Here is an 8,876-nt window from a genome sequence, read left to right on the forward strand (position 1 = left end):
AGCTGGGTGTCGTTGGCGTAGGAGATGATGTTGAGGTTGTGTTGTCGTGTGACATGGGCGAGAGGTGCCATGTAGATGTTAAACAACGTCGGGCTGAGGGAGGATCCCGGTGGGACGCCGCAGATGATCTCAGTGGATTTCGAGCGGAAGGGAGGGAGGCAGACGCTCTGGGTTCTGCCGGAGAGGAAGGATGTGGTCCAGGCCAGGGCCTTCTCTTGGATTCCAGCGTCATGGAGGCGTGCCCATAGGGTGCGGTGGCAGACCGTGTCGAAGGCTGCTGATAGGTCCAGGAGGATGAGGGTGGCTGTTTATCCTTTATCCATCAGTTTCCTGGTGTTGTTGGTCGGCGGCGGTGAGGGCGGTCTCGGTGCTGTGGTTACTGTGGAAGCCGGATTGGGAGGGGTCCAGGATGTTGTTGTCTTCGAGGTAGCAGGTTAGCTGTTTGTTGACAATCTTCTCTGCCACTTTTGCCGGGAACGGGAGCAGGGAGATAGGCCGGAAGTTCTTGAGGTCCTTGGGGTCCGCCTTGGGTTTCTTCAGTAAGGCTTTGATCGCAGCGTGCTTCCAGCTTTCCGGGAAGGTTGCTGTGTCGAAGGAGATGTTGATTGTTTTCCGTAGGTGGGGTGCGATGGCAGTGCTGGCTATGTTGAAAACGTGGTGGGGCAGGGGTCGGAAGGGGATCCGGAGTGGATGGAGTTCATGGTCTTGATGGTGTCTTCGTCACTGACGTTGGACCAGGCGGTCAGGCGATTGGTGCGGGTGGAGGTCGCAGGGGTGGTGGTCTCGGTGGTGGGTGCGGGGGTGTCAGAGTTGAAGCTGTCGCGGATTTCGGTGATCTTGCGATGAAAGAAGGTGGCCAGGGAGTCCCACATGTCCTGTGATGGTGGAATGTCGTTGGTGATGGAGCAGGGGTTGGAGAGCTCTTTCACGATGCTGAAGAGCTCTTTGGGGTTGGTCAAGAATAAACAAACTTAAACCAGTAACAGCAGCTTAGACCGATATTTACGAGACTAATTTTCCCACTGCCTCCTCCCTCATCGTCCCAAAGCTTGTCGTCAACCCGACAATGGGCTTGACTCACCGACTGCAGCTATGCCCTCCCAGGGCAACGGATGATATACGTGCATACCCTGGGGTTTACAGTTATCTACTGGTGGGTCCCTCGGTACTCACTGCCGGTCAATGTCTCTCCCCTTCTGATGTCCCTCCAGTTCGCTTTCCCCTGTATGCTGTAAGGTCTGAAGTAGTCCCTCCCACCTGGTTGCTATGGGCTCTTTCCGTATCCCCAACGTTTCTTCTCGTAGGATGGCTATGCCCTCTGCTTTGTCCCATGCTAAGAGTGATTGTATCCATGCATGCATAGGCGGCGGATCTTGTGCCTTCCACTGCTTAGTCAGAAGCCGCTTGGTGACCACTAGTCCCAAGTCTAGGAACCTGGATGTTACCTTTGTAGTCGGGGCCCTACGGAAATGGTGTAATAAGTACACGGTCTACTCAAAGGGAATGTTGCGTCTGGTGCATGTGTGAAGGAGCTCACTGACTGCGCGCCCATATTCATATAGCCCACAGCAGCTCCACAGCATGTATATCAGATCAGCCCCTGGTTCGGCACAGCGGGGGCACGCTGCATCCACACAGTGGAAGTACTTGTTAATTAACGGGTGTAAGGTATGCTCTGTGGACTATGAACAATTGGATTTGGTGAAACCTCATGTTTCTGGGCATACGCACTGGGCTCCTTATGATATTTTCCCATTCCCTGTCCGCTAACTGTCGCCCAAGATCCATTTCCCATTTGTGACGAAGCGGGTCCAGACTAATCGCTGCATGTGTTCGGAGTGTCGCCGAAAACCAACGAACCAGGTGTCTGCCTCGCCCCATGACGTGAAGGTATTGTACTGTGAGGTGTTGGCTCGGCTCAGTGGTCATGTCCCCCCATCTAGCAGTGAGTGTCGTAACCAGTGAGCGGTGCCTCAGGAACTGCCCCGGTGGTAGTCCTGTGCCTTCTACTAGGGATTCAAATGGCAAGAGCATGCCATCCTGGTACAGATCTCCCAATGTATGTATGTCGATTTTGCACCATTCGTGAATGTACCTGTGGTATCGCCAGTGCATAGGGAACTAGCCTTCTGGTGAGGTATAGAGTTCTGCGGTAACATCGGTACGCCATTGCCAGAAGGAGCGGCTCCGGAGTTCTAGCTTTGGTGGCTGGATGGAAGAGTCTGGTAATTTGCTCCAGGCATTGAGAAGGTAGTATTGTCGCAGTGTTTTTTGCGGCCCTTAACCGCCAGCCAGCGGACTATCCACTGTAGCTGTGAGGCCAGGTAGTAGTGCTTGAAGGAAGGGGTGGCGAGACCCCCCCTGGTCAGTGGGCAGATACAACTTAGTTAGTGCCAGCCTATGTTGAGCGTTCCCCCAAATAAAGTCCCTGAGCAGTTTAGTGAGTGTGTTGAAAAAGGTCGCCAGAACATGTAGGGGCAGGTTTGCAAAGTAGTACAGGAGACTGGGAAGCATCACCATCTTGGATAATGCTGCCCTGCCAGTCACCGTTAATGAGAGCGTGTTCCAAAAGCGTACCTGTGATCTGATTGCTGTTAAGGCCTTTCCTAGATTGCCATAAAAAATGTCTGCTGGTTGGAGGTATATCTGGATTCCATGGTATCGGAAGGTGTCCTCCCACCATTGCACCCTTGTACTGTTCAGAATATACCCCGGATCAAGGCCCCCCTCTCCAAACTCATAAGTACAGGACTTGTTAGCATTCACTCTAAGCCCTGATATGGCAGCAAAGTCGTTCAGTGTACACGCTAGTTGGGGTGGTATGTTGCCTATGTCTCTCACATAGACTAGTAGGTCATCTGCGTATAACGACACCTGGTGTAAAGCATCACCCAGGGGTATTCCATCTCCCAGCATTGCACGCAGGGACACCGCTAGGGGTTTGATCGCCAGTGCAAACAGGAGGATTAACAGCGGACACCCCTGCCTGGTACCCCTGCATATCGGAACAGCGTCGAACATGTATGGTCCCAGCCGTATCCTAACTGTGTGATTCTTGTATAACAGATCAACCATCTGCAAGAATCCCAGGCCGAGTTCATATCGCTGCAGCACCACTGAGAGATAGCTCCATTCTAAACAGTCAAAGGCCCTCTCCAGGTCTAACACAAGGCATCCTACTCTGGGCCATACCCGCACACCGTCCAACGCCACCCTGAAAAACTGTCGCAAATTCATTGACGTGCTTCGCTTGGGCACTAATCCATTTTGGTCTCCGTGGACCAGTTTAGGGACTACCAGCACCAGCGGTTCCGCTAGTATTTTGGTTAATATCTTGTAGTCTGTGTTGAGGAGCGCCAAGGGTCTATAAGATCCTAGGGCTGTGGGGTATCTATCCGGTTTTAATAGAGACACCAGGTAGGCCTCTCGCATTGAGGGGGGTAGTGTGCAAACCTCCAGGGCTGTATTGTAGAGTGTGTGGAGGTGCTTACTAGGAGCTCGCGATAAGCCTTGTAATCTCGGCAGGCAGGCCGTCTGGCTCAGGCGTTTTCTCGGATGCCATGGATTTGATCGCATCCCCAATTTCCTCCAAGGCGAGGGGGCTATTGAGTGTCTCCTGGTGGGTTCCTGTCTCTGTGGGCAACTGGACAGATTCCAAAAATCTCTCCAGATCTCGGCTTGAGCAGCATCCCCTAGATTGGTACAGTCATCACCTTATTGATCTCGCGTTGTGTGTATACTAGGGTCCCCTCTAGTGTGCGCATGGCTATGATTGGGGTGCGATTGTTCTCCTGTTTCAGCAGCCAGTCAAGTAGACGGCCCACTCTATCTGCTGTGGTGTGTGTACGGGTCATGTGAGCCGCGTAACTGTGGCACTGCAGCTACTCCAGTAGTTCCGCAAGCTGTGTCCGGAGGCTTTCCATTCGGCCTGAGTGTCTGCCTCCTCCCTCCCCTTCACGTTCATACTGGAGCAGCTGGGATTCTAGACGAGCCAGTGATATTGCTAGCTGTGTGCGTATATTCCAAGTAGCCCCTAGACAATGACCTTTGACCGCAGTTTGAGGGAATCCCAGCGCACTGCTGGCGGTCCCTTCATTGAGTTCGAAGTATGTGAGGATAGCTGTCCCCAAGGAGAAGCGAAATTTGGGGTCTTCGAGCGTAGGAGGTTGAAGGTGCCATGTGGGTATGGGGGGACAACCAGCGTCCCAGCTGAGTTGGAGCCACAGAGGATTGTGGCTAGAACGTGTCCGCCCTAGGTATTCTGATCTCTCTCTCAGTGGAATTATAGAATGGGAGCCCACCACTCTGTCCAGACGTACGTGTAGATCGTGTACTGCAAAATAGTAGGAGTATATATGGTCATTGGGGTGAAGGACTCGCAACACATTACAGAGCCCAGTGTGAGAGCCAATCCATACGTGTCTGCGCATTTGATGTTGCTGTTGTCTTCCGAAGAGGGGGGAAGGATCTGTCCATGTGTATGTCGAGCACTGAGTTAAAATCCCAGCCCATTAACCAGGGGAGTCCAGTGTAAGGGGTCAACATTGATGACATCTGTGTGAGGAATGATGGCTGATCTACATTTGGGGGCATAAATCGAACCCAACAATATTGCCTGACCATTGAGTGTCCTGCGCACTAGTGTGTACCTTCCTGCAGGGTCTATCACTACATCTGCACAAACAAATAGAGTACCTGCTCTCACCCAGATTAGTGTGCACCTCGCATGCGCCGAATATACTGTGCCAGGTATCCGTCTCCTCCAGCGTCTGTGGAGTTTGTCCAGTTCGGGCTGGGTCCCGTGTGTTTCTTGTAACAGGGCAATTCCCACCGAATGCCTCCGAAGGTAAGCGAATATAGAATATCGCCGTGTTGGTGTGTGCATGCCGCGTATATTCCATGTGATTATATTAATTCGTGCCATGGCCTGGGCGATTTAGTCAATTGGGACGCCAAGGGTGGGGTAAGCCCTGATGTGTAGGGGGCAAGGGCAGGCATTAGTACATAAGTCAGCTGTAACCAAAACAAACGGTGAACTAAGAACAACTTAACAATAGGGGCGAACATTGCAGAAGTGTCCGTACAAACCTCTGCAACAACTAATAAATGCAAACTAGGTCAATGATGGGGTGTGCGTACAGTCGATATTCTGCCATGACCGTCCCCCCAAATCCCATGTGCTCTGTGCGCCATCTAAATAATCGTCCGGCTATGTCCAGAGTTAAGTGCCACCTCAAGCTTACCTGCTTCTCGAGCTGCTATGCGTAGAGTGTCTAATCGTGGGTGTGGTGATCTCGTGGTTGCCTCTTGGCATGGTGTGCTTGGTCATAAGCCCAGCAGACCCACCCTCATTGTTAGCACAATGCGGGAACATTAAAATTAACACAGGCAATAGTCTACTTGTGTGAGCAATCCATGACAGAGTTTGGTTTGCCAGTGTTTAGCCTATGAGATCATCGGCAGTCTTAGGGGTTACCACTGGCAGTCAAAGGTCATCAGATATTTCAGTGGATGGTGACGATGAACAGCTGGCCTCCACTTCACCCCGTATGCAGGATTTCAGGTGTTCTTAATTGCGCAGAGTACCCATGTTAGTAACCGCCCCCAAGGCCTCCTGCCTCTCCATTCTCTTTTTCTCCACGCTAGGGGCCACAGTCCCTGTCTTCCCAGCTCAAGCTGTCCCTCGTCATCTGCATCACCTGTTTCTCCTGCCCATTGAGTTACCGCTTTCTGGGTCTGAGGGTCTTGTACCTGTCCACAGCCCTGACTCTTCCAGCCAATGCCATGCCTCCACGTGGGAGGCAAAGAAGTGAGTCCCTCCCTTCACCGCCACTCTCAGCCTGGCAGGAAATAACAGGGAGTACGGTAGCTCTAGGTCCCTGTGCTGACGTTTCACTGCTGTGTAGTTGCTTCTGCGACGCTGCACAAGGAGGTGTAATCTGGGAAAAGCATGACCTGACTTCCACTCACTTTGAGGCTGTCCATTTTCTGAATATTGAACATTCTAGAGAAAATTGAGGTTTAACACATCTTGGGAGACAGATTAGTGATTAGGCTACTTTGCATGAGTCTGTTGTAAGGTACAGTCAAAGTAGGCCACTTCCTGCACCTTTGCTGGTTCTTTATACAAATTCATTGCTTCTTTCTGCACCTTACTTCTTCTTTCTGGAATTCTGGTTCCTCTTTCTGAATTTCTTTTGCTTTTTTCTGCACCTTTCTTCCTCTTTCTGTACCTCTCTTGCCTTTTTCTGCACTTCTCGTGCTTCTTTCTGCGCCTTTCTCACTCTTTCTGCACATGTCCTACCTATGTAGGCATTGTTAGAAATTAGCATTTAAAAAACCTTAGAGATTCACTGAAAAAAACACAGGTTTCAGGGATGTTATAGTTAGACATTTCCATTTAAAAAACCATTGAAATTCACAAAAAAACATAGGTTTTAGGGACGTTATAGTTAGAAATTAGCATTTAAAAAACATTAGAAATTCACTGAAAAAAACACAGGTTTCAGGGACGTTATAATTAGTTGGACATTTCCCTTGTACAAAACCAGAGAAACTCAGCTGTTTAATTTAGTTGAGCTACAAAATACGGTAGCAAGGCCACAGCTGGAGATAGACCCCTGCACACTAAGCAGTAAATCCACATCCGTGACCACAAGGGTGGACTGCATTGTGTCCATAAGCGTCAGCCATGATCCCTGAGCAGACAGCACTCTGAGCCCATTCCAGGCTGGCAAACTCTTTGTCCTGGGTTGATGGTCCCTCTTTCTGGTGCGTACCTGTGCCTCTCCGGTCTGCTCCTGGGAGACATACAAAGCCATAAAGGCCAAGCACTCACAGTCCTCTGAAGTCATGTTTCAAATGCTGCTATCACCAAAATGCAAACTTAACTGAAACTGCTCTTTGCAAGTCAGCATTTCCTATCGGGAAACTTAAACCCATTTCAGGAAGGTAATGGGGTTGTGGCTTGTTCGATGCATATAACTGTAGCACAGTAACAAAGAAAAACCTTGGATGCCACACAACTAAAATGTGTCAGAAGTCTTGTTAAGAATGCAATCTTTGTTTTTTTAATTATAAAATAGATTAAACCAAATAAAATGCTTTACATAGCTGGGGGAAACCATCATTATTCTGTGTAAGTGTCTGTGGTTACCCCCTCAGTGACACTGCGTAAAGTAACCTTTGAAATCATAGCCTACAGCGAGAGGAGCGTGTCTATAGGAAGAGAAAGGCATTCTGCTCTAACACCACCCTTATCCCAGTTCCTCTAGAATGAGAAGGCTGGTGAGCTATGACCTCCATTTGAAGTCAGATACACACCAGCTGGCTAATTATTTCTGATTCTTGACTTTGGCTGATGCTGGAATGACTATGTCTCTATTAATACAGCTTAACAGTGTAGTTCCTTTTTAGAGTATCTTGTATCTCAAACCCGAGCGTATCCATATGCAATGATCTTATCAAAGTAAGGTTCAGCAAACTTGTGTGGGTCGGCAGGTAGACATGCTAGACAAGCTCCACACAAGATTGACACACAGGGCACAACTGTAACTGCCACACACTCCCCTCACAACACACCATATGTGCACATGATCAGAAGGCCAAACTGATTTTCTCCTTGCAGCAGACCCTAGCATGGTCTCACTCAGTTTGCACAACTTTTCCTGCAGGTCCTTGGTTTGGTGACAGTGGAGGCCCTCTCAACTATCACAGCTCAGACCATGCTCTGAAGACTTGAGGGGGAGTTTGTGGTACTCTGGTTACTGCTGGGTACCAGATCCACAATGCCAGCACTGCACAGTACCCGCAGGGCAAGGTCATACATTTCCTTTGAAGTCCGCCTAATGTCAAAGACAGATTTCTTGCTGAGGTTAATGTTTTCGTTCGGGAACAAAGATACCAAGTGGCCTTTCAGGTCTCTGCTGTACTGCATTATGTCAGCATGGGTCTCAGTTATTGTTCTGTAGAGTCTACTCATGGCTTGCGTGCTGATCATTTTGAAGAGAAGCACAATTCTTGTGCCAGTCTTCTTCATGACAGTCAGGTAGATGTTCTTGTCAGACTGGGTTGCCATCGGGATTACTGGATATGTAATTCTTTGCACAGGGCTAAAATCTTCTTTATAGGCGGACACACCTAAGGGACCAATGCTTATAATCAATTTCTGCCCTTCGTTGTCCCTCACAGAATGCCATTCCATCCCTAAGTCTTCCAGAGTTGAAGAAATCAAAGTCTAGCCCACCCCTTCCAGTGCCTTGTGTTTTGCAGTGATATTGTTTAAAGTGGTGGTGCAAAGCTTATTCTCTCACAGCTCAAGGTAGCAGTACTTGGCAGTATATTGGTTTTAATCGCTAAACTCCCTTTGTGCCAACAATGAGCTGAGCTTCACTGCTTGGTCCAGGGAACACTGCAAATTGTCTGCAAACAGATCCTCTTTTACATGCAGGAACACATGTGCCAGGGTCAAACAGGCTTCCCCATACACTTTGGGGTCCACATCAACCTCCATGACCAAGGGATCTGGCCTCGTAACAAAGCACAGCATGGAGGGTACTGTGGCCAGGGCTACTCTCGCGCATGCTACTTCTGCACAGAAAATCCAGTCTGCACCGACCTCAAGCATAAAGATCGTGGCTGGTGCAATGCTAACTTTTATTGAAGTGTCCTCCTTTGTCCTCTGCACACTGGCAGGCTGAAAGGCATAGGAGCTCTGACTGAACAACAGCTTCTCTAACATAGCCACCACTTCTCTCCTGCAGCATTGTCAATTCTCGTGTTAGTGCAGTTTCCCCCAGGACGTGTCCCACCAGGTGGCTGGCAAGCAAACAACTGCACGAGACCGCACTTGGTTTTTTATTAACATTTTTGGTTTG

General features: G+C 49.6%; 1 pseudogene; it reads right to left on the minus strand.

The window, feature by feature from the left end:
- Positions 1-7,383: 7,383 nt before the first annotated feature.
- On the minus strand, positions 7,384-8,548 carry LOC144820360 (E3 ubiquitin-protein ligase MYLIP pseudogene; annotated as a pseudogene).
- Between the last annotated feature and the right edge of the window lie 328 nt (positions 8,549-8,876).

Source organism: Lissotriton helveticus, chromosome 2_1 (genome assembly GCF_964261635.1).
Source record: "Lissotriton helveticus chromosome 2_1, aLisHel1.1, whole genome shotgun sequence".
In the NCBI taxonomy this organism is placed as follows: Eukaryota; Metazoa; Chordata; class Amphibia; order Caudata; family Salamandridae; genus Lissotriton; species Lissotriton helveticus.